The sequence below is a fragment of the Paroedura picta genome, chromosome 9 (genome assembly GCF_049243985.1).
Source record: "Paroedura picta isolate Pp20150507F chromosome 9, Ppicta_v3.0, whole genome shotgun sequence".
Lineage (NCBI taxonomy): Eukaryota > Metazoa > Chordata > Lepidosauria > Squamata > Gekkonidae > Paroedura > Paroedura picta.
In genome coordinates this window covers 94702060-94729233 of record NC_135377.1, presented here as the reverse complement: position 1 = coordinate 94729233, position 27174 = coordinate 94702060, and positions in this window count along the sequence as shown.

Here is a 27174-nt window from a genome sequence, read left to right as displayed (position 1 = left end):
AAAGGCCATGGGATGTAGAAATATTTTTTTTCACATTTTATTTCCTAGTAAAAACAGGTAAATCAATAGGGTTTTTCGTACGGATAAGTACCCAGTGAACGGTTCGTTTAGCTTTATATATTGGTCCGGGTGGGCGTTTTATTGGTTTTTCGGAAGTGTTAGCCCTGTAAGAGAAAAATTTAAATGGTTGGGAAACGACATGGGATGTAGAAATATTTTTTTCACATTTAATTTCCTTGTAGAAACAGGTAAATCTATAGGGATTTTCGTATGGATAAGTACCCAGTGAACGGTTCGTTTAGCTTTATATATTGTTCCGGGTGGGCGTTGTATTGGTTTTTCGGAAGTGTTAGACTTGTAAGAGAAAAATTTAAATGGTTGGGAAAGGCCATGGGATGTAGAAATATTTTTTTCACATTTTATTTCCTTGTAAAAACAGGTAAATCAATAGGGATTTTCGTACGGATAAGTACCCAGTGAACAGTTCGTTTAGCTTTATATATTGTTCCGGGTGGGCGTTGTATTGGTTTTTCAGAAGTTTTAGACCTGTAAGAGAAAAATTTAACCGGTTGGGAAAGGCCATGGGATGTAGAAATATTTTTTTCACATTTTACTTCCTTGTAAAACCAGGTAAATCAATAGGGATTTTCGTACGGATAAGTACCCAGTGAACGGTTCGTTTAGCTTTATATATTGGTCCGGGTGGGCGTTGTATTGGTTTTTCGGAAGTGTTAGACTTGTAAGAGAAAAATTTAAATGGTTGGGAAAGGCCATGGGATGTAGAAATATTTTTTTTCACATTTAATTTCCTTGTAGAAACAGGAAAATCAATAGGGATTTTCGTATGTATAAGTACCCAGTGAACGGCTCGTTTAGCTTTATATATTGTTCCGGGTGGGCGTTGTATTGGTTTTTCGGAAGTGATAGACCTATAAGAGAAAAATTTAAATTGTTGGGAAAGGCTATGGGATGCAGAAATATTTTTTTCACATTTTATTTCCTTGTAAAAACAGGTAAATCAACAGGGATTTTCGTACGGATAAGTACCCAGTGAACGGTTCGTTTAGCTTTATATATTGATCCGGGTGGGCGTTTTGTTGGTTTTTCGGAAGTGTTAGCCCTGTAAGAGAAAAATTTAAATGGTTGGGAAAGGCCATGGGATGTAGAAATATTTTTTTCACATTTTATTTCCTTGTAAAAACAGGTAAATCAATAGGGATTTTCGTACGGATAAGTACCCAGTGAACGGCTCGTTTAGCTTTATATATTGTTCCGGATGGGCGTTGTATTGGTTTTTCGGAAGCGATAGACCTGTAAGAGAACAATTTAAATGGTTGGGAAATGCCATGGGATGTAGAAATATTTTTTTCACATTTTATTTCCTTGTAAAAACAGGTAAATCAATAGGGATTTTCGTACGTATAAGTACCCAGTGAACAGCTCGTTTAGCTTTATATATTGGTCCGGGTGGGCATTGTATTGGTTTTTCAGAAGTGTTAGCCCTGTAAGAGAAAAATTTAAATGGTTGGGAAAGGCCATGGGATGTAGAAATATTTTTTTCACATTTTATTTCCTTGTAAAAACAGGTAAATCAATAGGGATTTTCGTACGGATAAGTACCCAGTGAACAGCTCGTTTAGCTTTATATATTGTTCCGGATGGGCGTTGTATTGGTTTTTCGGAAGCGATAGACCTGTAAGAGAACAATTTAAATGGTTGGGAAATGCCATGGGATGTAGAAATATTTTTTTCACATTTTATTTCCTTGTAAAAACAGGTAAATCAATAGGGATTTTCGTACGTATAAGTACCCAGTGAACAGCTCGTTTAGCTTTATATATTGGTCCGGGTGGGCGTTGTATTGGTTTTTCAGAAGTGTTAGCCCTGTAAGAGAAAAATTTAAATGGTTGGGAAAGGCCATGGGATGTAGAAATATTTTTTTCACATTTTATTTCCTTGTAAAAACAGGTAAATCAATAGGGATTTTCGTACGGATAAGTACCCAATGAACGGTTCTTTTAGCTTTATATATTGGTCCGGGTGGGCGTTGTATTGGTTTTTCGGAAGTGTTAGCCCTGTAAGAGAAAAATTTAAATGGTTGGGAAAGGCCATGGGATGCAGAAATATTTTTTTCACATTTTATTTCCTTGTAAAAACAGGTAAATCTATAGGGTTTTTCGTACGGATAAGTACCCAGTGAACGGCTTGTTTAGCTTTATATATTGGTCCGGGTGGGCGTTGTATTGGTTTTTCGGAAGTGTTAGCCCTGTAAGCGAAAAATTTAAATGGTTGGGAAAGGCCATGGGATGTAGAAATATTTTTTTCACATTTTATTTCCTTGTAAAACCAGGTAAATCAATAGGGATTTTCGTACGGATAACTACCCAGTGAACGGTTCGTTTAGCTTTATATATTGATCCGGGTGGGCGTTGTATTGGTTTTTCGGAAGTGTTAGCCCTGTAAGAGAAAAATTTAAATGGTTGGGAAAGGCCATGGGATGTAGAAATATTTTTTTCACATTTTATTTCCTTGTAAAAACAGGTAAATCAATAGGGATTTTCGTACATATAAGTACCCAGTGAACGGTTCGTTTAGCTTTATATATTGTTCCGGGTGGGCGTTGTATTGGTTTTTTGGAAGTGTTAGCCCTGTAAGAGAAAAATTTAAATGGTTGGGAAAGGACATGGGATGTAGAAATATTTTTTTCACATTTTATTTCCTTGTAAAAACAGGTAAATCAATAGGGATTTTCGTACGGATAAGTACCGAATGAACGGTTCGTTTCGCTTTATATATTGGTCCGGGTGGGCGTTGTATTGGTTTTTCGGAAGTGTTAGCCCTGTAAGAGAAAAATTTAAATGGTTGGGAAAGGCCATGGGATGTAGAAATATTTTTTTCACATTTTATTTCCTTGTAAAAACAGGTAAATCAATAGGGATTTTCGTACGTATAAGTACCCAGTGAACGGCTCGTTTAGCTTTATATATTGTTCCGGGTGGGCGTTGTATTGGTTTTTCGGAATTGATAGACCTGTAAGAGAAAAATTTAAATGGTTGGGAAAGGCCATGGGATGTAGAAATATTTTTTTCACATTTTATTTCCTTGTAAAAACAGGTAAATCAATAGGGATTTTCGTACGGATAAGTACCCAGTGAACGGCTCGTTTAGCTTTATATATTGTTCCGGATGGGCGTTGTATTGGTTTTTCGGAAGCGATAGACCTGTAAGAGAACAATTTAAATGGTTGGGAAATGCCATGGGATGTAGAAATATTTTTTTCACATTTTATTTCCTTGTAAAAACAGGTAAATCAATAGGGATTTTCGTACGGATAAGTACCCAGTGAATGGCTCGTTTAGCTTTATATATTGGTCCGGGTGGGCGTTGTATTGGTTTTTCGGAAGTGTTAGCCCTGTAAGAGAAAAATATAAATGGTTGGGAAAGGCCATGGGATGTAGAAATATTTTTTTCACATTTTATATCCTTGTAAAAACAGGTAAATCAATAGGGATTTTCGTACGGATAAGTACCCAATGAACGGTTCGTTTAGCTTTATATATTGGTCCGGGTGGGCGTTGTATTTGTTTTTCGGAAGTGTTAGCCCTGTAAGAGAAAAATTTAAATGGTTGGGAAAGGCCATGGGATGTAGAAATATTTTTTTCACATTTCATTTCCTTGTAAAAACAGGTAAATCAATAGGGTTTTTCGTATGGATAAGTACCCAGTGAACGGTTCGTTTAGCTTTATATATTGGTCCGGGTGGGCGTTTTATTGGTTTTTCGGAAGTGTTAGCCCTGTAAGAGAAAAATTTAAATGGTTGGGAAAGGAAATGGGATGTAGAAATATTTTTTTCACATTTAATTTCCTTGTAGAAACAGGTAAATTAAAAAGGGATTTTTGTACGGATAAGTACCCAATGAACGGTTCGTTTAGCTTTATATATTGGTCCGGGTGGGCGTTGTATTGGTTTTTCGGAAGTGTTAGCCCTGTAAGAGAAAAATTTAAATGGTTGGGAAAGGCCATGGGATGTAGAAATATTTTTTTCACATTTTATTTCCTTGTAAAAACAGGTAAATCTATAGGGTTTTTCGTACGGATAAGTACCCAGTGAACGGCTCGTTTAGCTTTATATATTGGTCCGGGTGGGCGTTGTATTGGTTTTTCGGAAGTGTTAGCCCTGTAAGCGAAAAATTTAAATGGTTGGGAAAGGCCATGGGATGTAGAAATATTTTTTTCACATTTTATTTCCTTGTAAAAACAGGTAAATCAATAGGGATTTTCGTACGGATAACTACCCAGTGAACGGTTCGTTTAGCTTTATATATTGATCCGGGTGGGCGTTGTATTGGTTTTTTGGAAGTGTTAGCCCTGTAAGAGAAAAATTTAAATGGTTGGGAAAGGCCATGGGATGTAGAAATATTTTTTTCACATTTTATTTCCTTGTAAAAACAGGTAAATCAATAGGGATTTTCGTACATATAAGTACCCAGTGAACGGTTCGTTTAGCTTTATATATTGTTCCGGGTGGGCGTTGTATTGGTTTTTTGGAAGTGTTAGCCCTGTAAGAGAAAAATTTAAATGGTTGGGAAAGGACATGGGATGTAGAAATATTTTTTTCACATTTTATTTCCTTGTAAAAACAGGTAAATCAATAGGGATTTTCGTACGGATAAGTACCCAATGAACGGTTCGTTTAGCTTTATATATTGGTCCGGGTGGGCGTTGTATTGGTTTTTCAGAAGTGTTAGCCCTGTAAGAGAAAAATTTAAATGGTTGGGAAAGGCCATGGGATGTAGAAATATTTTTTTCACATTTTATTTCCTTGTAAAAACAGGTACATCAATAGGGATTTTCGTACGTATAAGTACCCAGTGAACGGCTCGTTTAGCTTTATATATTGTTCCGGGTGGGCGTTGTATTGGTTTTTCGGAAGCGATAGACCTGTAAGAGAACAATTTAAATGGTTGGGAAATGCCATGGGATGTAGAAATATTTTTTTCACATTTTATTTCCTTGTAAAAACAGGTAAATCAATAGGGATTTTCGTACGGATAAGTACCCAGTGAATGGCTCGTTTAGCTTTATATATTGGTCCGGGTGGGCGTTGTATTGGTTTTTCGGAAGTGTTAGCCCTGTAAGAGAAAAATATAAATGGTTGGGAAAGGCCATGGGATGTAGAAATATTTTTTTCACATTTTATATCCTTGTAAAAACAGGTAAATCAATAGGGATTTTCGTACGGATAAGTACCCAATGAACGGTTCGTTTAGCTTTATATATTGGTCCGGGTGGGCGTTGTATTTGTTTTTCGGAAGTGTTAGCCCTGTAAGAGAAAAATTTAAATGGTTGGGAAAGGCCATGGGATGTAGAAATATTTTTTTCACATTTCATTTCCTTGTAAAAACAGGTAAATCAATAGGGTTTTTCGTATGGATAAGTACCCAGTGAACGGTTCGTTTAGCTTTATATATTGGTCCGGGTGGGCGTTTTATTGGTTTTTCGGAAGTGTTAGCCCTGTAAGAGAAAAATTTAAATGGTTGGGAAAGGAAATGGGATGTAGAAATATTTTTTTCACATTTAATTTCCTTGTAGAAATAGTAAATTAAAAAGGGATTTTTGTACGGATAAGTACCCAATGAACGGTTCGTTTAGCTTTATATATTGTTCCGGGTGGGCGTTGTATTGGTTTTTCGGAAGTGTTAGCCCTGTAAGAGAAAAATTTAAATGGTTGGGAAAGGACATGGGATGTAGAAATATTTTTTTCACATTTTATTTCCTTGTAAAAAGAGGTAAATCAATAGGGATTTTCGTACGGATAAGTACCCAATGAACGGTTCGTTTAGCTTTATATATTGGTCCGGGTGGGCGTTGTATTGGTTTTTCAGAAGTGTTAGCCCTGTAAGAGAAAAATTTAAATGGTTGGGAAAGGCCATGGGATGTAGAAATATTTTTTTCACATTTTATTTCCTTGTAAAAACAGGTACATCAATAGGGATTTTCGTACGTATAAGTACCCAGTGAACGGCTCGTTTAGCTTTATATATTGTTCCGGGTGGGCGTTGTATTGGTTTTTCGGAAGTGATAGACCTGTAAGAGAAAAATTTAAATGGTTGGGAAAGGCCATGGGATGCAGAAATATTTTTTTCACATTTTATTTCCTTGTAAAAACAGGTAAATCAACAGGGATTTTCGTACGGATAAGTACCCAGTGAACGGTTCGTTTAGCTTTATATATTGATCCGGGTGGGCGTTTTATTGGTTTTTCGGAAGTGTTAGCCCTGTAAGAGAAAAATTTAAATGGTTGGGAAAGGCCATGGGATGTAGAAATATTTTTTTCACATTTTATTTCCTTGTAAAAACAGGTAAATCAATAGGGATTTTCGTACGGATAAGTACCCAGTGAACGGCTCGTTTAGCTTTATATATTGTTCCGGATGGGCGTTGTATTGGTTTTTCGGAAACGATAGACCTGTAAGAGAACAATTTAAATGGTTGGGAAATGCCATGGGATGTAGAAATATTTTTTTCACATTTTATTTCCTTGTAAAAACAGGTAAATCAACAGGGATTTTCGTACGGATAAGTACCCAGTGAACGGTTCGTTTAGCTTTATATATTGATCCGGGTGGGCGTTTTATTGGTTTTTCGGAAGTGTTAGCCCTGTAAGAGAAAAATTTAAATGGTTGGGAAAGGCCATGGGATGTAGAAATATTTTTTTCACATTTTATTTCCTTGTAAAAACAGGTAAATCAATAGGGATTTTCGTACATATAAGTACCCAATGAACGGTTCGTTTAGCTTTATATATTGTTCCGGGTGGGCGTTGTATTGATTTTTTGGAAGTGTTAGCCCTGTAAGAGAAAAATTTTAATGGTTGGGAAAGGACATGGGATGTAGAAATATTTTTTTCACATTTAATTTCCTTGTAAAAACAGGTAAATCAATAGGGATTTTCGTACGGATAAGTACCCAGTGAACGGCTCGTTTAGATTTATATATATAGGTCCGGGTGGGCGTTGTATTGGTTTTTCGGAAGTGTTAGCCCTGTAAGAGAAAAATTTAAATGGTTGGGAAAGGCCATGGGATGTAGAAATATTTTTTTCACATTTTATATCCTTGTAAAAACAGGTAAATCAATAGGGATTTTCGTACGGATAAGTACCCAATGAACGGTTCGTTTAGCTTTATATATTGGTCCTGGTGGGTGTTGTATTGGTTTTTCGGAAGTGTTAGCCCTGTAAGAGAAAAATTTAAATGGTTGGGAAAGGCCATGGGATGTAGAAATATTTTTTTCACATTTTATTTCCTTGTAAAAACAGCTAAATCAATAGGGTTTTTCGTACGGATAAGTACCCAGTGAACGGTTCGTTTAGCTTTATATATTGGTCCGGGTGGGCGTTTTATTGGTTTTTCGGTAGTGTTAGCCCTGTAAGAGAAAAATTTAAATGGTTGGGAAAGGACATGGGATGTAGAAATATTTTTTTCACATTTAATTTCCTTGTAGAAACAGGTAAATCAATAGGGATTTTCGTACGGATAAGTACCCAATGAACGGTTCGTTTAGCTTTATATATTGTTCCGGGTGGGCGTTGTATTGGTTTTTCGGAAGTGTTAGCCCTGTAAGAGAAAAATTTAAATGGTTGGGAAAGGCCATGGGATGTAGAAATATTTTTTTCACATTTAATTTCCTTGTAAAAACAGGTAAATCAATAGGGATTTTCGTACGGATAACTACCCAGTGAACGGTTCGTTTAGCTTTATATATTGATCCGGGTGGGCGTTGTATTGGTTTTTCGGAAGTGTTAGCCCTGTAAGAGAATAATTTAAATGGTTGGGAAAGGCCATGGGATGTAGAAATATTTTTTTCACATTTTATTTCCTTGTAAAAACAGGTAAATCAATAGGGATTTTCATACATATAAGTACCCAGTGAACGGTTCGTTTAGCTTTATATATTGTTCCGGGTGAGCGTTGTATTGGTTTTTTGGAAGTGTTAGCCCAGTAAGAGAAAAATTTAAATGGTTGGGAAAGGCCATGGGATGTAGAAATATTTTTTTCACATTTTATTTCCTTGTAAAAACAGGTAAATCAATAGGGATTTTCGTACATATAAGTACCCAGTGAACGGTTCGTTTAGCTTTATATATTGTTCCGGGTGAGCGTTGTATTGGTTTTTTGGAAGTGTTAGCCCTGTAAGAGAACAATTTAAATGGTTGGGAAATGCCATGGGATGCAGAAATATTTTTTTCACATTTTATTTCCTTGTAAAAACAGGTAAATCAATAGGGATTTTCGTACGTATAAGTACCCAATGAACGGTTCGTTTAGCTTTATATATTGGTCCGGTGGGCGTTGTATTGGTTTTTCGGAAGTGTTAGCCCTGTAAGAGAAAAATTTAAATGGTTGGGAAAGGCCATGGGATGTAGAAATATTTTTTTCACATTTTATTTCCTTGTAAAAACAGGTAAATCAATAGGGTTTTTCGTACGGATAAGTACCCAGTGAACGGTTTGTTTAGCTTTATATATTGGTCCGGGTGGGCGTTGTATTGGTTTTTCGGAAGCGATAGACCTGTAAGAGAACAATTTAAATGGTTGGGAAATGCCATGGGATGCAGAAATATTTTTTTCACATTTTATTTCCTTGTAAAAACAGGTAAATCAATAGGGATTTTCGTACGTATAAGTACCCAGTGAACGGCTCGTTTAGCTTTATATATTGGTCCGGATGGGCGTTGTATTGGTTTTTCGGAAGTGTTAGCCCTGTAAGAGAAAAATTTAAATGGTTGGGAAAGGCCATGGGATGTAGAAATATTTTTTTCACATTTTATATCCTTGTAAAAACAGGTAAATCAATAGGGATTTTCGTACGTATAAGTACCCAGTGAACGGCTCGTTTAGCTTTATATATTGTTACGGGTGGGCGTTGTATTGGTTTTTCGGAAGTGATAGACCTGTAAGAGAAAAATTTAAATGGTTGGGAAAGGCCATGGGATGCAGAAATATTTTTTTCACATTTTATTTCCTTGTAAAAACAGGTAAATCAACAGGGATTTTCGTACGGATAAGTACCCAGTGAACGGTTCGTTTAGCTTTATATATTGATCCGGGTGGGCGTTTTATTGGTTTTTCGGAAGTGTTAGCCCTGTAAGAGAAAAATTTAAATGGTTGGGAAAGGCCATGGGATGTAGAAATATTTTTTTCACATTTTATTTCCTTGTAAAAACAGGTAAATCAATAGGGATTTTCGTACGGATAAGTACCCAGTGAACGGCTCGTTTAGCTTTATATATTGTTCCGGATGGGCGTTGTATTGGTTTTTCGGAAGCGATAGACCTGTAAGAGAACAATTTAAATGGTTGGGAAAGGCCATGGGATGCAGAAATATTTTTTTCACATTTTATTTCCTTGTAAAAACAGGTAAATCAACAGGGATTTTCGTACGGATAAGTACCCAGTGAACGGTTCGTTTAGCTTTATATATTGATCCGGGTGGGCGTTTTATTGGTTTTTCGGAAGTGTTAGCCCTGTAAGAGAAAAATTTAAATGGTTGGGAAAGGCCATGGGATGTAGAAATATTTTTTTCACATTTTATTTCCTTGTAAAAACAGGTAAATCAATAGGGATTTTCGTACGGATAAGTACCCAGTGAACGGCTCGTTTAGCTTTATATATTGTTCCGGATGGGCGTTGTATTGGTTTTTCGGAAGCGATAGACCTGTAAGAGAACAATTTAAATGGTTGGGAAATGCCATGGGATGCAGAAATATTTTTTTCACATTTTATTTCCTTGTAAAAACAGGTAAATCAATAGGGATTTTCGTACGTATAAGTACCCAGTGAACGGCTCGTTTAGCTTTATATATTGGTCCGGGTGGGCGTTGTATTGGTTTTTCGGAAGTGTTAGCCCTGTAAGAGAAAAATTTAAATGGTTGGGAAAGGCCATGGGATGTAGAAATATTTTTTTCACATTTTATATCCTTGTAAAAACAGGTAAATCAATAGGGATTTTCGTACGGATAAGTACCCAATGAACGGTTCGTTTAGCTTTATATATTGGTCCGGGTGGGCGTTGTATTGGTTTTTCGGAAGTGTTAGCCCTGTAAGAGAAAAATTTAAATGGTTGGGAAAGGCCATGGGATGTAGAAATATTTTTTTCACATTTTATTTCCTTGTAAAAACAGGTAAATCAATAGGGTTTTTCGTACGGATAAGTACCCAGTGAACGGTTCGTTTAGCTTTATATATTGGTCCGGGTGGGCGTTGTATTGGTTTTTCGGAAGCGATAGACCTGTAAGAGAACAATTTAAATGGTTGGGAAATGCCATGGGATGCAGAAATATTTTTTTCACATTTTATTTCCTTGTAAAAACAGGTAAATCAATAGGGATTTTCGTACGTATAAGTACCCAGTGAACGGCTCGTTTAGCTTTATATATTGGTCCGGGTGGGCGTTGTATTGGTTTTTCGGAAGTGTTAGCCCTGTAAGAGAAAAATTTAAATGGTTGGGAAAGGCCATGGGATGTAGAAATATTTTTTTCACATTTTATATCCTTGTAAAAACAGGTAAATCAATAGGGATTTTCGTACGGATAAGTACCCAATGAACGGTTCGTTTAGCTTTATATATTGGTCCGGGTGGGCGTTGTATTGGTTTTTCGGAAGTGTTAGCCCTGTAAGAGAAAAATTTAAATGGTTGGGAAATGCCATGGGATGCAGAAATATTTTTTCCACATTTTATTTGCTTGTAAAAACAGGTAAATCAATAGGGATTTTCGTACGTATAAGTACCCAGTGAACGGCTCGTTTAGCTTTATATATTGGTCCGGGTGGGCGTTGTATTGGTTTTTCGGAAGTGTTAGCCCTGTAAGAGAAAAATTTAAATGGTTGGGAAAGGCCATGGGATGTAGAAATATTTTCTTCACATTTTATATCCTTGTAAAAACAGGTAAATCAATAGGGATTTTCGTACGTATAAGTACCCAGTGAACGGCTCGTTTAGCTTTATATATTGTTCCGGGTGGGCGTTGTATTGGTTTTTCGGAAGTGATAGACCTGTAAGAGAAAAATTTAAATGGTTGGGAAAGGCCATGGGATGCAGAAATATTTTTTTCACATTTTATTTCCTTGTAAAAACAGGTAAATCAACAGGGATTTTCGTACGGATAAGTACCCAGTGAACGGTTCGTTTAGCTTTATATATTGATCCGGGTGGGCGTTTTATTGATTTTTCGGAAGTGTTAGCCCTGTAAGAGAAAAATTTAAATGGTTGGGAAAGGCCATGGGATGTAGAAATATTTTTTTCACATTTTATTTCCTTGTAAAAACAGGTAAATCAATAGGGATTTTCGTACGGATAAGTACCCAGTGAACGGCTCGTTTAGCTTTATATATTGTTCCGGATGGGCGTTGTATTGGTTTTTCGGAAGCGATAGACCTGTAAGAGAACAATTTAAATGGTTGGGAAATGCCATGGGATGCAGAAATATTTTTTTCACATTTTATTTCCTTGTAAAAACAGGTAAATCAATAGGGATTTTCGTACGTATAAGTACCCAGTGAACGGCTCGTTTAGCTTTATATATTGGTCCGGGTGGGCGTAGTATTGGTTTTTCGGAAGTGTTAGCCCTGTAAGAGAAAAATTTAAATGGTTGGGAAAGGCCATGGGATGTAGAAATATTTTTTTCACATTTTATATCCTTGTAAAAACAGGTAAATCAATAGGGATTTTCGTACGGATAAGTACCCAATGAACGGTTCGTTTAGCTTTATATATTGGTCCGGGTGGGCGTTGTATTGGTTTTTCGGAAGTGTTAGCCCTGTAAGAGAAAAATTTAAATGGTTGGGAAAAGCCATGGGATGTAGAAATATTTTTTTCACATTTTATTTCCTTGTAAAAACAGGTAAATCAATAGGGTTTTTCGTACGGATAAGTACCCAGTGAACGGTTCGTTTAGCTTTATATATTGGTCCGGGTGGGCGTTGTATCGGTGTTTCGGAAGCGATAGACCTGTAAGAGAACAATTTAAATGGTTGGGAAATGCCATGGGATGCAGAAATATTTTTTTCACATTTTATTTCCTTGTAAAAACAGGTAAATCAATAGGGATTTTCGTACGGATAACTACCCAGTGAACGGTTCGTTTAGCTTTATATATTGGTCCGGGTGGGCGTTGTATTGGTTTTTCGGAAGTGTTAGACCTGTAAGAGAAAAATTTAAATGGTTGGGAAAGGCCATGGGATGTAGAAATATTTTTTTCACATTTTATATCCTTGTAAAAACAGGTAAATCAATAGGGATTTTCGTACGGATAAGTACCCAATGAACGGTTCGTTTAGCTTTATATATTGGTCCGGGTGGGCGTTGTATTGGTTTTTCGGAAGTGTTAGCCCTGTAAGAGAAAAATTTAAATGGTTGGGAAAGGCCATGGGATGTAGAAATATTTTTTTCACATTTTATTTCCTTGTAAAAACAGGTAAATCAATAGGGTTTTTCGTACGGATAAGTACCCAGTGAACGGTTCGTTTAGCTTTATATATTGGTCCGGGTGGGCGTTGTATTGGTTTTTCGGAAGCGATAGACCTGTAAGAGAACAATTTAAATGGTTGGGAAATGCCATGGGATGCAGAAATATTTTTTTCACATTTTATTTCCTTGTAAAAACAGGTAAATCAATAGGGATTTTCGTACGTATAAGTACCCAGTGAACGGCTCGTTTAGCTTTATATATTGGTCCGGGTGGGCGTTGTATTGGTTTTTCGGAAGTGTTAGCCCTGTAAGAGAAAAATTTAAATGGTTGGGAAAGGCCATGGGATGTAGAAATATTTTTTTCACATTTTATATCCTTGTAAAAACAGGTAAATCAATAGGGATTTTCGTACGGATAAGTACCCAATGAACGGTTCGTTTAGCTTTATATATTGGTCCGGGTGGGCGTTGTATTGGTTTTTCGGAAGTGTTAGCCCTGTAAGAGAAAAATTTAAATGGTTGGGAAATGCCATGGGATGCAGAAATATTTTTTCCACATTTTATTTGCTTGTAAAAACAGGTAAATCAATAGGGATTTTCGTACGTATAAGTACCCAGTGAACGGCTCGTTTAGCTTTATATATTGGTCCGGGTGGGCGTTGTATTGGTTTTTCGGAAGTGTTAGCCCTGTAAGAGAAAAATTTAAATGGTTGGGAAAGGCCATGGGATGTAGAAATATTTTCTTCACATTTTATATCCTTGTAAAAACAGGTAAATCAATAGGGATTTTCGTACGTATAAGTACCCAGTGAACGGCTCGTTTAGCTTTATATATTGTTCCGGGTGGGCGTTGTATTGGTTTTTCGGAAGTGATAGACCTGTAAGAGAAAAATTTAAATGGTTGGGAAAGGCCATGGGATGCAGAAATATTTTTTTCACATTTTATTTCCTTGTAAAAACAGGTAAATCAACAGGGATTTTCGTACGGATAAGTACCCAGTGAACGGTTCGTTTAGCTTTATATATTGATCCGGGTGGGCGTTTTATTGGTTTTTCGGAAGTGTTAGCCCTGTAAGAGAAAAATTTAAATGGTTGGGAAAGGCCATGGGATGTAGAAATATTTTTTTCACATTTTATTTCCTTGTAAAAACAGGTAAATCAATAGGGATTTTCGTACGGATAAGTACCCAGTGAACGGCTCGTTTAGCTTTATATATTGTTCCGGATGGGCGTTGTATTGGTTTTTCGGAAGCGATAGACCTGTAAGAGAACAATTTAAATGGTTGGGAAATGCCATGGGATGCAGAAATATTTTTTTCACATTTTATTTCCTTGTAAAAACAGGTAAATCAATAGGGATTTTCGTACGTATAAGTACCCAGTGAACGGCTCGTTTAGCTTTATATATTGGTCCGGGTGGGCGTAGTATTGGTTTTTCGGAAGTGTTAGCCCTGTAAGAGAAAAATTTAAATGGTTGGGAAAGGCCATGGGATGTAGAAATATTTTTTTCACATTTTATATCCTTGTAAAAACAGGTAAATCAATAGGGATTTTCGTACGGATAAGTACCCAATGAACGGTTCGTTTAGCTTTATATATTGGTCCGGGTGGGCGTTGTATTGGTTTTTCGGAAGTGTTAGCCCTGTAAGAGAAAAATTTAAATGGTTGGGAAAAGCCATGGGATGTAGAAATATTTTTTTCACATTTTATTTCCTTGTAAAAACAGGTAAATCAATAGGGTTTTTCGTACGGATAAGTACCCAGTGAACGGTTCGTTTAGCTTTATATATTGGTCCGGGTGGGCGTTGTATCGGTGTTTCGGAAGCGATAGACCTGTAAGAGAACAATTTAAATGGTTGGGAAATGCCATGGGATGCAGAAATATTTTTTTCACATTTTATTTCCTTGTAAAAACAGGTAAATCAATAGGGATTTTCGTACGGATAACTACCCAGTGAACGGTTCGTTTAGCTTTATATATTGATCCGGGTGGGCGTTGTATTGGTTTTTCGGAAGTGTTAGACCTGTAAGAGAAAAATTTAAATGGTTGGAAAAGGCCATGGGATGTAGAAATATTTTTTTCACATTTTATTTCCTTGTAAAAACAGGTAAATCAATAGGGATTTTCGTACATATAAGTACCCAGTGAACGGTTCGTTTAGCTTTATATATTGGTCCGGGTGGGCGTTGTATTGGTTTTTCGGAAGTGTTAGCCCTGTAAGAGAAAAATTTAAATGGTTGGGAAAGGCCATGGGATGTAGAAATATTTTTTTCACATTTTATTTCCTTGAAAAACAGGTAAATCAATAGGGATTTTCGTACGGATAAGTACCCAATGAACGGTTCGTTTAGCTTTATATATTGGTCCGGGTGGGCGTTGTATTGGTTTTTCGGAAGTGTTAGCCCTGTAAGAGAAAAATTTAAATGGTTGGGAAAGGCCATGGGATGTAGAAATATTTTTTTCACATTTTATTTCCTTGTAAAAACAGGTAAATCAATAGGGTTTTTCGTACGGATAAGTACCCAGTGAACGGTTCGTTTAGCTTTATATATTGGTCCGGGTGGGCGTTGTATTGGTGTTTCGGAAGCGATAGACCTGTAAGAGAACAATTTAAATGGTTGGGAAATGCCATGGGATGCAGAAATATTTTTTTCACATTTTATTTCCTTGTGAAAACAGGTAAATCAATAGGGATTTTCGTACGGATAACTACCCAGTGAACGGTTCGTTTAGCTTTATATATTGATCCGGGTGGGCGTTGTATTGGTTTTTCGGAAGTGTTAGACCTGTAAGAGAAAAATTTAAATGGTTGGAAAAGGCCATGGGATGTAGAAATATTTTTTTCACATTTTATTTCCTTGTAAAAACAGGTAAATCAATAGGGATTTTCGTACATATAAGTACCCAGTGAACGGTTCGTTTACCTTTATATATTGGTCCGGGTGGGCGTTGTATTGGTTTTTCGGAAGTGTTAGCCCTGTAAGAGAAAAATTTAAATGGTTGGGAAAGGCCATGGGATGTAGAAATATTTTTTTCACATTTTATTTCCTTGTAAAAACAGGTAAATCAATAGGGATTTTCGTACGTATAAGTACCCAGTGAACGGTTCGTTTAGCTTTATATATTGCTCCGGGTGGGCATTGTATTGGTTTTTCGGAAGTGTTAGCCCTGTAAGAGAAAAATTTAAATGGTTGGGAAAGGCCATGGGATGCAGAAATATTTTTTTCACATTTTATTTCCTTGTAAAAACAGGTAAATCAACAGGGATTTTCGTACGGATAAGTACCCAGTGAACGGTTCGTTTAGCTTTATATATTGATCCGGGTGGGCGTTTTATTGGTTTTTCGGAAGTGTGAGCCCTGTAAGAGAAAAATTTAAATGGTTGGGAAATGCCATGGGATGTAGTAATATTTTTTTCACATTTTATTTCCTTGTAAAAACAGGTAAATCAATAGGGATTTTCGTACGGATAAGTACCCAGTGAATGGCTCGTTTAGCTTTATATATTGGTCCGGGTGGGCGTTGTATTGGTTTTTCGGAAGTGTTAGCCCTGTAAGAGAAAAATTTAAATGGTTGGGAAAGGCCATGGGATGTAGAAATATTTTTTTCACATTTTATATCCTTGTAAAAACAGGTAAATCAATAGGGATTTTCGTACGGATAAGTACCCAATGAACGGTTCGTTTAGCTTTATATATTGGTCCGGGTGGGCGTTGTATTTGTTTTTCGGAAGTGTTAGCCCTGTAAGAGAAAAATTTAAATGGTTGGGAAAGGCCATGGGATGTAGAAATATTTTTTTCACATTTCATTTCCTTGTAAAAACAGGTAAATCAATAGGGTTTTTCGTATGGATAAGTACCCAGTGAACGGTTCGTTTAGCTTTATATATTGGTCCGGGTGGGCGTTTTATTGGTTTTTCGGAAGTGTTAGCCCTGTAAGAGAAAAATTTAAATGGTTGGGAAAGGACATGGGATGTAGAAATATTTTTGTCACATTTAATTTCCTTGTAGAAACAGGTAAATTAAAAAGGGATTTTTGTACGGATAAGTACCCAATGAACGTTTCATTTAGCTTTATATATTGGTCCGGGTGGGCGTTGTATTGGTTTTTCGGAAGTGTTAGCCCTGTAAGAGAAAAATTTAAATGGTTGGGAAAGGCCATGGGATGTAGAAATATTTTTTTCACATTTTATTTCCTTGTAAAAACAGGTAAATCTATAGGGTTTTTCGTACGGATAAGTACCCAGTGAACGGCTTGTTTAGCTTTATATATTGGTCCGGGTGGGCGTTGTATTGGTTTTTCGGAAGTGTTAGCCCTGTAAGCGAAAAATTTAAATGGTTGGGAAAGGCCATGGGATGTAGAAATATTTTTTTCACATTTTATTTCCTTGTAAAAACAGGTAAATCAATAGGGATTTTCGTACGGATAACTACCCAGTGAACGGTTCGTTTAGCTTTATATATTGTTCCGGGTGGGCGTTGTATTGATTTTTTGGAAGTGTTAGCCCTGTAAGAGAAAAATTTTAATGGTTGGGAAAGGACATGGGATGTAGAAATATTTTTTTCACATTTAATTTCCTTGTAAAAACAGGTAAATCAATAGGGATTTTCGTACGGATAAGTACCCAGTGAACGGCTCGTTTAGCTTTATATATTGGTCCGGGTGGGCGTTGTATTGGTTTTTCGGAAGTGTTAGCCCTGTAAGAGAAAAATTTAAATGGTTGGGAAAGGCCATGGGATGTAGAAATATTTTTTTCACATTTTATATCCTTGTAAAAACAGGTAAATCAATAGGGATTTTCGTACGGATAAGTACCCAATGAACGGTTCGTTTAGCTTTATATATTGGTCCGGGTGGGCGTTGTATTGGTTTTTCGGAAGTGTTAGCCCTGTAAGAGAAAAATTTAAATGGTTGGGAAAGGCCATGGGATGTAGAAATATTTTTTTCACATTTTATTTCCTTGTAAAAACAGGTAAATCAATAGGGTTTTTCGTACGGATAAGTACCCAGTGAACGGTTCGTTTAGCTTTATATATTGGTCCGGGTGGGCGTTTTATTGGTTTTTCGGTAGTGTTAGCCCTGTAAGAGAAAAATTTAAATGGTTGGGAAAGGACATGGGATGTAGAAATATTTTTTTCACATTTAATTTCCTTGTAGAAACAGGTAAATCAATAGGGATTTTCGTACGGATAAGTACCCAATGAACGGTTCGTTTAGCTTTATATATTGGTCCGGGTGGGCGTTGTATTGGTTTTTCGGAAGTGTTAGCCCTGTAAGAGAAAAATTTAAATGGTTGGGAAAGGCCATGGGATGTAGAAATATTTTTTTCACATTTTATTTCCTTGTAAAAACAGGTAAATCTATAGGGTTTTTCGTACGGATAAGTACCCAGTGAACGGCTCGTTTAGCTTTATATATTGGTCCGGGTGGGCGTTGTATTGGTTTTTCGGAAGTGTTAGCCCTGTAAGCGAAAAATTTAAATGGTTGGGAAAGGCCATGGGATGTAGAAATATTTTTTTCACATTTTATTTCCTTGTAAAAACAGGTAAATCAATAGGGATTTTCGTACGGATAACTACCCAGTGAACGGTTCGTTTAGCTTTATATATTGATCCGGGTGGGCGTTGTATTGGTTTTTTGGAAGTGTTAGCCCTGTAAGAGAAAAATTTAAATGGTTGGGAAAGGACATGGGATGTAGAAATATTTTTTTCACATTTTATTTCCTTGTAAAAACAGGTAAATCAATAGGGATTTTCGTACGGATAAGTACCCAATGAACGGTTCGTTTAGCTTTATATATTGGTCCGGGTGGGCGTTGTATTGGTTTTTCGGAAGTGTTAGCCCTGTAAGAGAAAAATTTAAATGGTTGGGAAAGGCCATGGGATGTAGAAATATTTTTTTCACATTTTATTTCCTTGTAAAAACAGGAAAATCAATAGGGATTTTCGTACGTATAAGTACCCAGTGAACGGCTCGTTTAGCTTTATATATTGTTCCGGGTGGGCGTTGTATTGGTTTTTCGGAAGTGATAGACCTGTAAGAGAAAAATTTAAATGGTTGGGAAAGGCCATGGGATGCAGAAATATTTTTTTCACATTTTATTTCCTTGTAAAAACAGGTAAATCAACAGGGATTTTCGTACGGATAAGTACCCAGTGAACGGTTCGTTTAGCTTTATATATTGATCCGGGTGGGCGTTTTATTGGTTTTTCGGAAGTGTTAGCCCTGTAAGAGAAAAATTTAAATGGTTGGGAAAGGCCATGGGATGTAGAAATATTTTTTTCACATTTTATTTCCTTGTAAAAACAGGTAAATCAATAGGGATTTTCGTACGGATAAGTACCCAATGAACGGTTCGTTTAGCTTTATATATTGGTCCGGGTGGGCGTTGTATTGGTTTTTCGGAAGTGTTAGCCCTGTAAGAGAAAAATTTAAATGGTTGGGAAAGGCCATGGGATGTAGAAATATTTTTTTCACATTTTATTTCCTTGTAAAAACAGGAAAATCAATAGGGATTTTCGTACGTATAAGTACCCAGTGAACGGCTCGTTTAGCTTTATATATTGTTCCGGGTGGGCGTTGTATTGGTTTTTCGGAAGTGATAGACCTGTAAGAGAAAAATTTAAATGGTTGGGAAAGGCCATGGGATGCAGAAATATTTTGTTCACATATTATTTCCTTGTAAAAACAGGTAAATCAACAGGGATTTTCGTACGGATAAGTACCCAGTGAACGGTTCGTTTAGCTTTATATATTGATCCGGGTGGGCGTTTTATTGGTTTTTCGGAAGTGTTAGCCCTGTAAGAGAAAAATTTAAATGGTTGGGAAAGGCCATGGGATGTAGAAATATTTTTTTCACATTTTATTTCCTTGTAAAAACAGGTAAATCAATAGGGATTTTCGTACGGATAAGTACCCAGTGAACGGCTCGTTTAGCTTTATATATTGTTCCGGATGGGCGTTGCATTGGTTTTTCGGAAGCGATAGACCTGTAAGAGAACAATTTAAATGGTTGGGAAATGCCATGGGATGCAGAAATATTTTTTTCACATTTTATTTCCTTGTAAAACAGGTAAATCAATAGGGATTTTCGTACGTATAAGTACCCAGTGAACGGCTCGTTTAGCTTTATATATTGGTCCGGGTGGGCGTTGTATTGGTTTTTCGGAGGTGTTAGCCCTGTAAGAGAAAAATTTAAATGGTTGGGAAAGGCCATGGGATGTAGAAATATTTTTTTCACATTTTATTTCCTTGTAAAAACAGGTAAATCAATAGGGTTTTTCGTACTGATAAGTACCCAGTGAACGGTTTGTTTAGCTTTATATATTGGTCCGGGTGGGCGTTGTATTGGTTTTTCGGAAGCGATAGACCTGTAAGAGAACAATTTAAATGGTTGGGAAATGCCATGGGATGCAGAAATATTTTTTCCACATTTTATTTCCTTGTAAAAACAGGTAAATCAATAGGGATTTTCGTACGTATAAGTACCCAGTGAACGGCTCGTTTAGCTTTATATATTGGTCCGGGTGGGCGTTGTATTGGTTTTTCGGAAGTGTTAGCCCTGTAAGAGAAAAATTTAAATGGTTGGGAAAGGCCATGGGATGTAGAAATATTTTTTTCACATTTTATATCCTTGTAAAAACAGGTAAATCAATAGGGATTTTCGTACGTATAAGTACCCAGTGAACGGCTCGTTTAGCTTTATATATTGTTCCGGGTGGGCGTTGTATTGGTTTTTCGGAAGTGATAGACCTGTAAGAGAAAAATTTAAATGGTTGGGAAAGGCCATGGGATGCAGAAATATTTTTTTCACATTTTATTTCCTTGTAAAAACAGGTAAATCAACAGGGATTTTCGTACGGATAAGTACCCAGTGAACGGTTCGTTTAGCTTTATATATTGATCCGGGTGGGCGTTTTATTGGTTTTTCGGAAGTGTTAGCCCTGTAAGAGAAAAATTTAAATGGTTGGGAAAGGCCATGGGATGTAGAAATATTTTTTTCACATTTTATTTCCTTGTAAAAACAGGTAAATCAATAGGGATTTTCGTACGGATAAGTACCCAGTGAACGGCTCGTTTAGCTTTATATATTGTTCCGGATGGGCGTTGTATTGGTTTTTCGGAAGCGATAGACCTGTAAGAGAACAATTTAAATGGTTGGGAAATGCCATGGGATGCAGAAATATTTTTTTCACATTTTATTTCCTTGTAAAAACAGGTAAATCAATAGGGATTTTCGTACGTATAAGTACCCAGTGAACGGCTCGTTTAGCTTTATATATTGGTCCGGGTGGGCGTTGTATTGGTTTTTCGGAAGTGTTAGCCCTGTAAGAGAAAAATTTAAATGGTTGGGAAAGGCCATGGGATGTAGAAATATTTTTTTCACATTTTATATCCTTGTAAAAACAGGTAAATCAATAGGGATTTTCGTACGGATAAGTACCCAATGAACGGTTCGTTTAGCTTTATATATTGGTCCGGGTGGGCGTTGTATTGGTTTTTCGGAAGTGTTAGCCCTGTAAGAGAAAAATTTAAATGGTTGGGAAAGGCCATGGGATGTAGAAATATTTTTTTCACATTTTATTTCCTTGTAAAAACAGGTAAATCAATAGGGTTTTTCGTACGGATAAGTACCCAGTGAACGGTTCGTTTAGCTTTATATATTGGTCCGGGTGGCCGTTGTATTGGTTTTTCGGAAGCGATAGACCTGTAAGAGAACAATTTAAATGGTTGGGAAAGGCCATGGGATGCAGAAATATTTTTTTCACATTTTATTTCCTTGTAAAAACAGGTAAATCAACAGGGATTTTCGTACGGATAAGTACCCAGTGAACGGTTCGTTTAGCTTTATATATTGATCCGGGTGGGCGTTTTATTGGTTTTTCGGAAGTTTTAGCCCTGTAAGAGAAAAATTTAAATGGTTGGGAAAGGCCATTGGATGTAGAAATATTTTTTTCACATTTTATTTCCTTGTAAAAACAGGTAAATCAATAGGGATTTTCGTACGTATAAGTACCCAGTGAACGGCTCGTTTAGCTTTATATATTGGTCCGGGTGGGCGTTGTATTGGTTTTTCGGAAGTGTTAGCCCTGTAAGCGAAAAATTTAAATGGTTGGGAAAGGCCATGGGATGTAGAAATATTTTTTTCACATTTTATATCCTTGTAAAAACAGGTAAATCAATAGGGATTTTCGGACGGATAAGTACCCAATGAACGGTTCGTTTAGCTTTATATATTGGGCCGGGTGGGCGTTGTATTGGTTTTTCGGAAGTGTTAGCCCTGTAAGAGAAAAATTTAAATGGTTGGGAAATCCATGGGATGTAAAAATATTTTTTTTCACATTTTATTTCCTTGTAAAAACAGGTAAATCAATAGGGTTTTTCGTACGGATAAGTACCCAGTGAACGGTTCGTTTAGCTTTATATATTGGTCCGGGTGGGCGTTGTATTGGTGTTTCGGAAGCGATAGACCTGTAAGAGAACAATTTAAATGGTTGGGAAATGCCATGGGATGCAGAAATATTTTTTTCACATTTTATTTCCTTGTAAAAACAGGTAAATCAATAGGGATTTTCGTACGGATAACTACCCAATGAACGGTTCGTTTAGCTTTATATATTGATCCGGGTGGGCGTTGTATTGGTTTTTCGGAAGTGTTAGACCTGTAAGAGAAAAATTTAAATGGTTGGAAAAGGCCATGGGATGTAGAAATATTTTTTTCACATTTTATTTCCTTGTAAAAACAGGTAAATCAATAGGGATTTTCGTACATATAAGTACCCAGTGAACGGTTCTTTTAGCTTTATATATTGGTCCGGGTGGGCGTTGTATTGGTTTTTCGGAAGTGTTAGCCCTGTAAGAGAAAAATTTAAATGGTTGGGAAAGGCCATGGGATGTAGAAATATTTTTTTCACATTTTATTTCCTTGTAAAAACAGGTAAATCAATAGGGATTTTCGTACGTATAAGTACCCAGTGAACGGTTCGTTTAGCTTTATATATTGCTCCGGGTGGGCGTTGTATTGGTTTTTCAGAAGTGTTAGCCCTGTAAGAGAAAAATTTAAATGGTTGGGAAAGGACATGGGATGTAGAAATATTTTTTTCACATTTAATTTCCTTGTAAAAACAGGTAAATCAATAGGGATTTTCGTACGGATAAGTACCCAATGAACGGTTCGTTTAGCTTTATATATTGTTCCGGGTGGGCGTTGTATTGGTTTTTCAGAAGTGTTAGCCCTGTAAGAGAAAAATTTAAATGGTTGGGAAAGGCCATGGGATGTAGAAATATTTTTTTCACATTTTATTTCCTTGTAAAAACAGGTAAATCTATAGGGATTTTCGTACGGATAACTACCCAGTGAACGGTTCGTTTAGCTTTATATATTGATCCGGGTGGGCGTTGTATTGGTTTTTCGGAAGTGTTAGCCCTGTAAGAGAAAAATTTAAATGGTTGGGAAAGGCCATGGGATGTAGAAATATTTTTTTCACATTTTATTTCCTTGTAAAAACAGGTAAATCAATAGGGATTTTCGTACGTATAAGTACCCAGTGAACGGCTCGTTTAGCTTTATATATTGTTCCGGGTGGGCGTTGTATTGGTTTTTCGGAAGTGATAGACCTGTAAGAGAAAAATTTAAATGGTTGGGAAAGGCCATGGGATGCAGAAATATTTTTTTCACATTTTATTTCCTTGTAAAAACAGGTAAATCAACAGGGATTTTCGTACGGATAAGTACCCAGTGAACGGCTCGTTTAGCTTTATATATTGTTCCGGATGGGCGTTGTATTGGTTTTTCAGAAGCAATAGACCTGTAAGAGAACAATTTAAATGGTTGGGAAAGGCCATGGGATGTAGAAATATTTTTTTCACATTTTATTTCCTTGTAAAAACAGGTAAATCAATAGGGTTTTTCGTACGGATAAGTACCCAGTGAACGGTTCGTTTAGCTTTATATATTGGTCCGGGTGGGCGTTGTATTGGTGTTTCGGAAGCGATAGACCTGTAAGAGAACAATTTAAATGGTTGGGAAATGCCATGGGATGCAGAAATATTTTTTTCACATTTTATTTCCTTGTAAAAACAGGTAAATCAATAGGGATTTTCGTACGGATAACTACCCATTGAACGGTTCGTTTAGCTTTATATATTGATCCGGGTGGGCGTTGTATTGGTTTTTCGGAAGTGTTAGACCTGTAAGAGAAAAATTTAAATGGTTGGAAAAGGCCATGGGATGTAGAAATATTTTTTTCACATTTTATTTCCTTGTAAAAACAGGTAAATCAATAGGGATTTTCGTACATATAAGTACCCAGTGAACGGTTCGTTTAGCTTTATATATTGGTCCGGGTGGGCGTTGTATTGGTTTTTCGGAAGTGTTAGCCCTGTAAGAGAAAAATTTAAATGGTTGGGAAAGGCCATGGGATGTAGAAATATTTTTTTCACATTTTAATTCCTTGTAAAAACAGGTAAATCAATAGGGATTTTCGTACGTATAAGTACCCAGTGAACGGTTCGTTTAGCTTTATATATTGCTCCGGGTGGGCGTTGTATTGGTTTTTCGGAAGTGTTAGCCCTGTAAGAGAAAAATTTAAATGGTTGGGAAAGGACATGGGATGTAGAAATATTTTTTTCACATTTAATTTCCTTGTAAAAACAGGTAAATCAATAGGGATTTTCGTACGGATAAGTACCCAATGAACGGTTCGTTTAGCTTTATATATTGGTCCGGGTGGGCGTTGTATTGGTTTTTCGGAAGTGTTAGCCCTGTAAGAGAAAAATTTAAATGGTTGGGAAAGGCCATGGGATGTAGAAATATTTTTTTCACATTTTATTTCCTTGTAAAAACAGGTAAATCAATAGGGATTTTCGTACGGATAAGTACCCAATGAACGGTTCGTTTAGCTTTATATATTGGTCCGGGTGGGCGTTGTATTGGTTTTTCGGAAGTGTTAGCCCTGTAAGAGAAAAATTTAAATGGTTGGGAAAGGACATGGGATGTAGAAATATTTTTTTCACATTTTATTTCCTTGTAAAAACAGGTAAATCAATAGGGATTTTCGTACGGATAAGTACCCAATGAACGGTTCGTTTAGCTTTATATATTGGTCCGGGTGGGCGTTGTATTGGTTTTTCGGAAGTGTTAGCCCTGTAAGAGAAAAATTTAAATGGTTGGGAAAGGCCATGAGTTGTAGAAATATTTTTTTCACATTTTATTTCCTTGTAAAAACAGGTAAATCAATAGGGATTTTCGTACGTATAAGTACCCAGTGAACGGCTCGTTTAGCTTTATATATTGTTCCGGGTGGGCGTTGTATTGGTTTTTCGGAAGTGATAGAGCTGTAAGAGAAAAATTTAAATGGTTGGGTAAGGCCATGGGATGCAGAAATATTTTTTTCACATTTTATTTCCTTGTAAAAACAGGTAAATCAACAGGGATTTTCGTACGGATAAGTACCCAGTGAACGGTTCGTTTAGCTTTATATATTGATCCGGGTGGGCGTTTTATTGGTTTTTCGGAAGTGTTAGCCCTGTAAGAGAAAAATTTAAATGGTTGGGAAAGGCCAAGGGATGTAGAAATATTTTTTTCACATTTTATTTCCTTGTAAAAACAGGTAAATCAATAGGGATTTTCGTACGGATAAGTACCCAGTGAACGGCTCGTTTAGCTTTATATATTGTTCCGGATGGGCATTGTATTGGTTTTTCGGAAGCGATAGACCTGTAAGAGAACAATTTAAATGGTTGGGAAATGCCATGGGATGTAGAAATATTTTTTCACATATTATTTCCTTGTAAAAACAGGTAAATCAACAGGGATTTTCGTACGGATAAGTACCCAGTGAACGGTTCGTTTAGCTTTATATATTGATCCGGGTGGGCGTTTTATTGGTTTTTCGGAAGTGTTAGCCCTGTAAGAGAAAAATTTAAATGGTTGGGAAAGGCCATGGGATGTAGAAATATTTTTTTCACATTTTATTTCCTTGTAAAAACAGGTAAATCAATAGGGATTTTCGTACATATAAATACCCAATGAACGGTTCGTTTAGCTTTATATATTGTTCCAGGTGGGCGTTGTATTGATTTTTTGGAAGTGTTAGCCCTGTAAGAGAAAAATTTTAATGGTTGGGAAAGGACATGGTATGTAGAAATATTTTTTTCACATTTAATTTCCTTGTAAAAACAGGTAAATTAATAGGGATTTTCGTACGGATAAGTACCCAGTGAAAGGCTCGTTTAGCTTTATATATTGGTCCGGGTGGGCGTTGTATTGGTTTTTCGGAAGTGTTAGCCCTGTAAGAGAAAAATTTAAATGGTTGGGAAAGGCCATGGGATGTAGAAATATTTTTTTCACATTTTATATCCTTGTAAAAACAGGTAAATCAATAGGGATTTTCGTACGGATAAGTACCCAATGAACGGTTCGTTTAGCTTTATATATTGGTCCCGGTGGGCGTTGTATTGGTTTTTCGGAAGTGTTAGCCCTGTAAGAGAAAAATTTAAATGGTTGGGAAAGGCCATGGGATGTAGAAATATTTTTTTCACATTTTATTTCCTTGTAAAAACAGGTAAATCAATAGGGTTTTTCGTACGGATAAGTACCCAGTGAACGGTTCGTTTAGCTTTATATATTGGTCCGGGTGGGCGTTTTATTGGTTTTTCGGTAGTGTTAGCCCTGTAAGAGAAAAATTTAAATGGTTGGGAAAGGACATGGGATGTAGAAATATTTTTTTCACATTTAATTTCCTTGTAGAAACAGGTAAATCAATAGGGATTTTCGTACGGATAAGTACCCAATGAACGGTTCGTTTAGCTTTATATATTGGTCCGGGTGGGCGTTGTATTGGTTTTTCGGAAGTGTTAGCCCTGTAAGAGAAAAATTTAAATGGTTGGGAAAGGCCATGGGATGTAGAAATATTTTTTTCACATTTTATTTCCTTGTAAAAACAGGTAAATCTATAGGGTTTTTCGTACGGATAAGTACCCAGTGAACGGCTCGTTTAGCTTTATATATTGGTCCGGGTGGGCGTTGTATTGGTTTTTCGGAAGTGTTAGCCCTGTAAGCGAAAAATTTAAATGGTTGGGAAAGGCCATGGGATGTAGAAATATTTTTTTCACATTTTATTTCCTTGTAAAAACAGGTAAATCAATAGGGATTTTCGTACGGATAACTACCCAGTGAACGGTTCGTTTAGCTTTATATATTGATCCGGGTGGGCGTTGTATTGGTTTTTTGGAAGTGTTAGCCCTGTAAGAGAAAAATTTAAATGGTTGGGAAAGGACATGGGATGTAGAAATATTTTTTCACATTTTATTTCCTTGTAAAAACAGGTAAATCAATAGGGATTTTCGTACGGATAAGTACCCAATGAACGGTTCGTTTAGCTTTATATATTGGTCCGGGTGGGCGTTGTATTGCTTTTTCGGAAGTGTTAGCCCTGTAAGAGAAAAATTTAAATGGTTGGGAAAGGCCATGGGATGTAGAAATATTTTTTTCACATTTTATTTCCTTGTAAAAACAGGAAAATCAATAGGGATTTTCGTACGTATAAGTACCCAGTGAACGGCTCGTTTAGCTTTATATATTGTTCCGGGTGGGCGTTGTATTGGTTTTTCGGAAGTGATAGACCTGTAAGAGAAAAATTTAAATGGTTGGGAAAGGCCATGGGATGCAGAAATATTTTTTTCACATTTTATTTCCTTGTAAA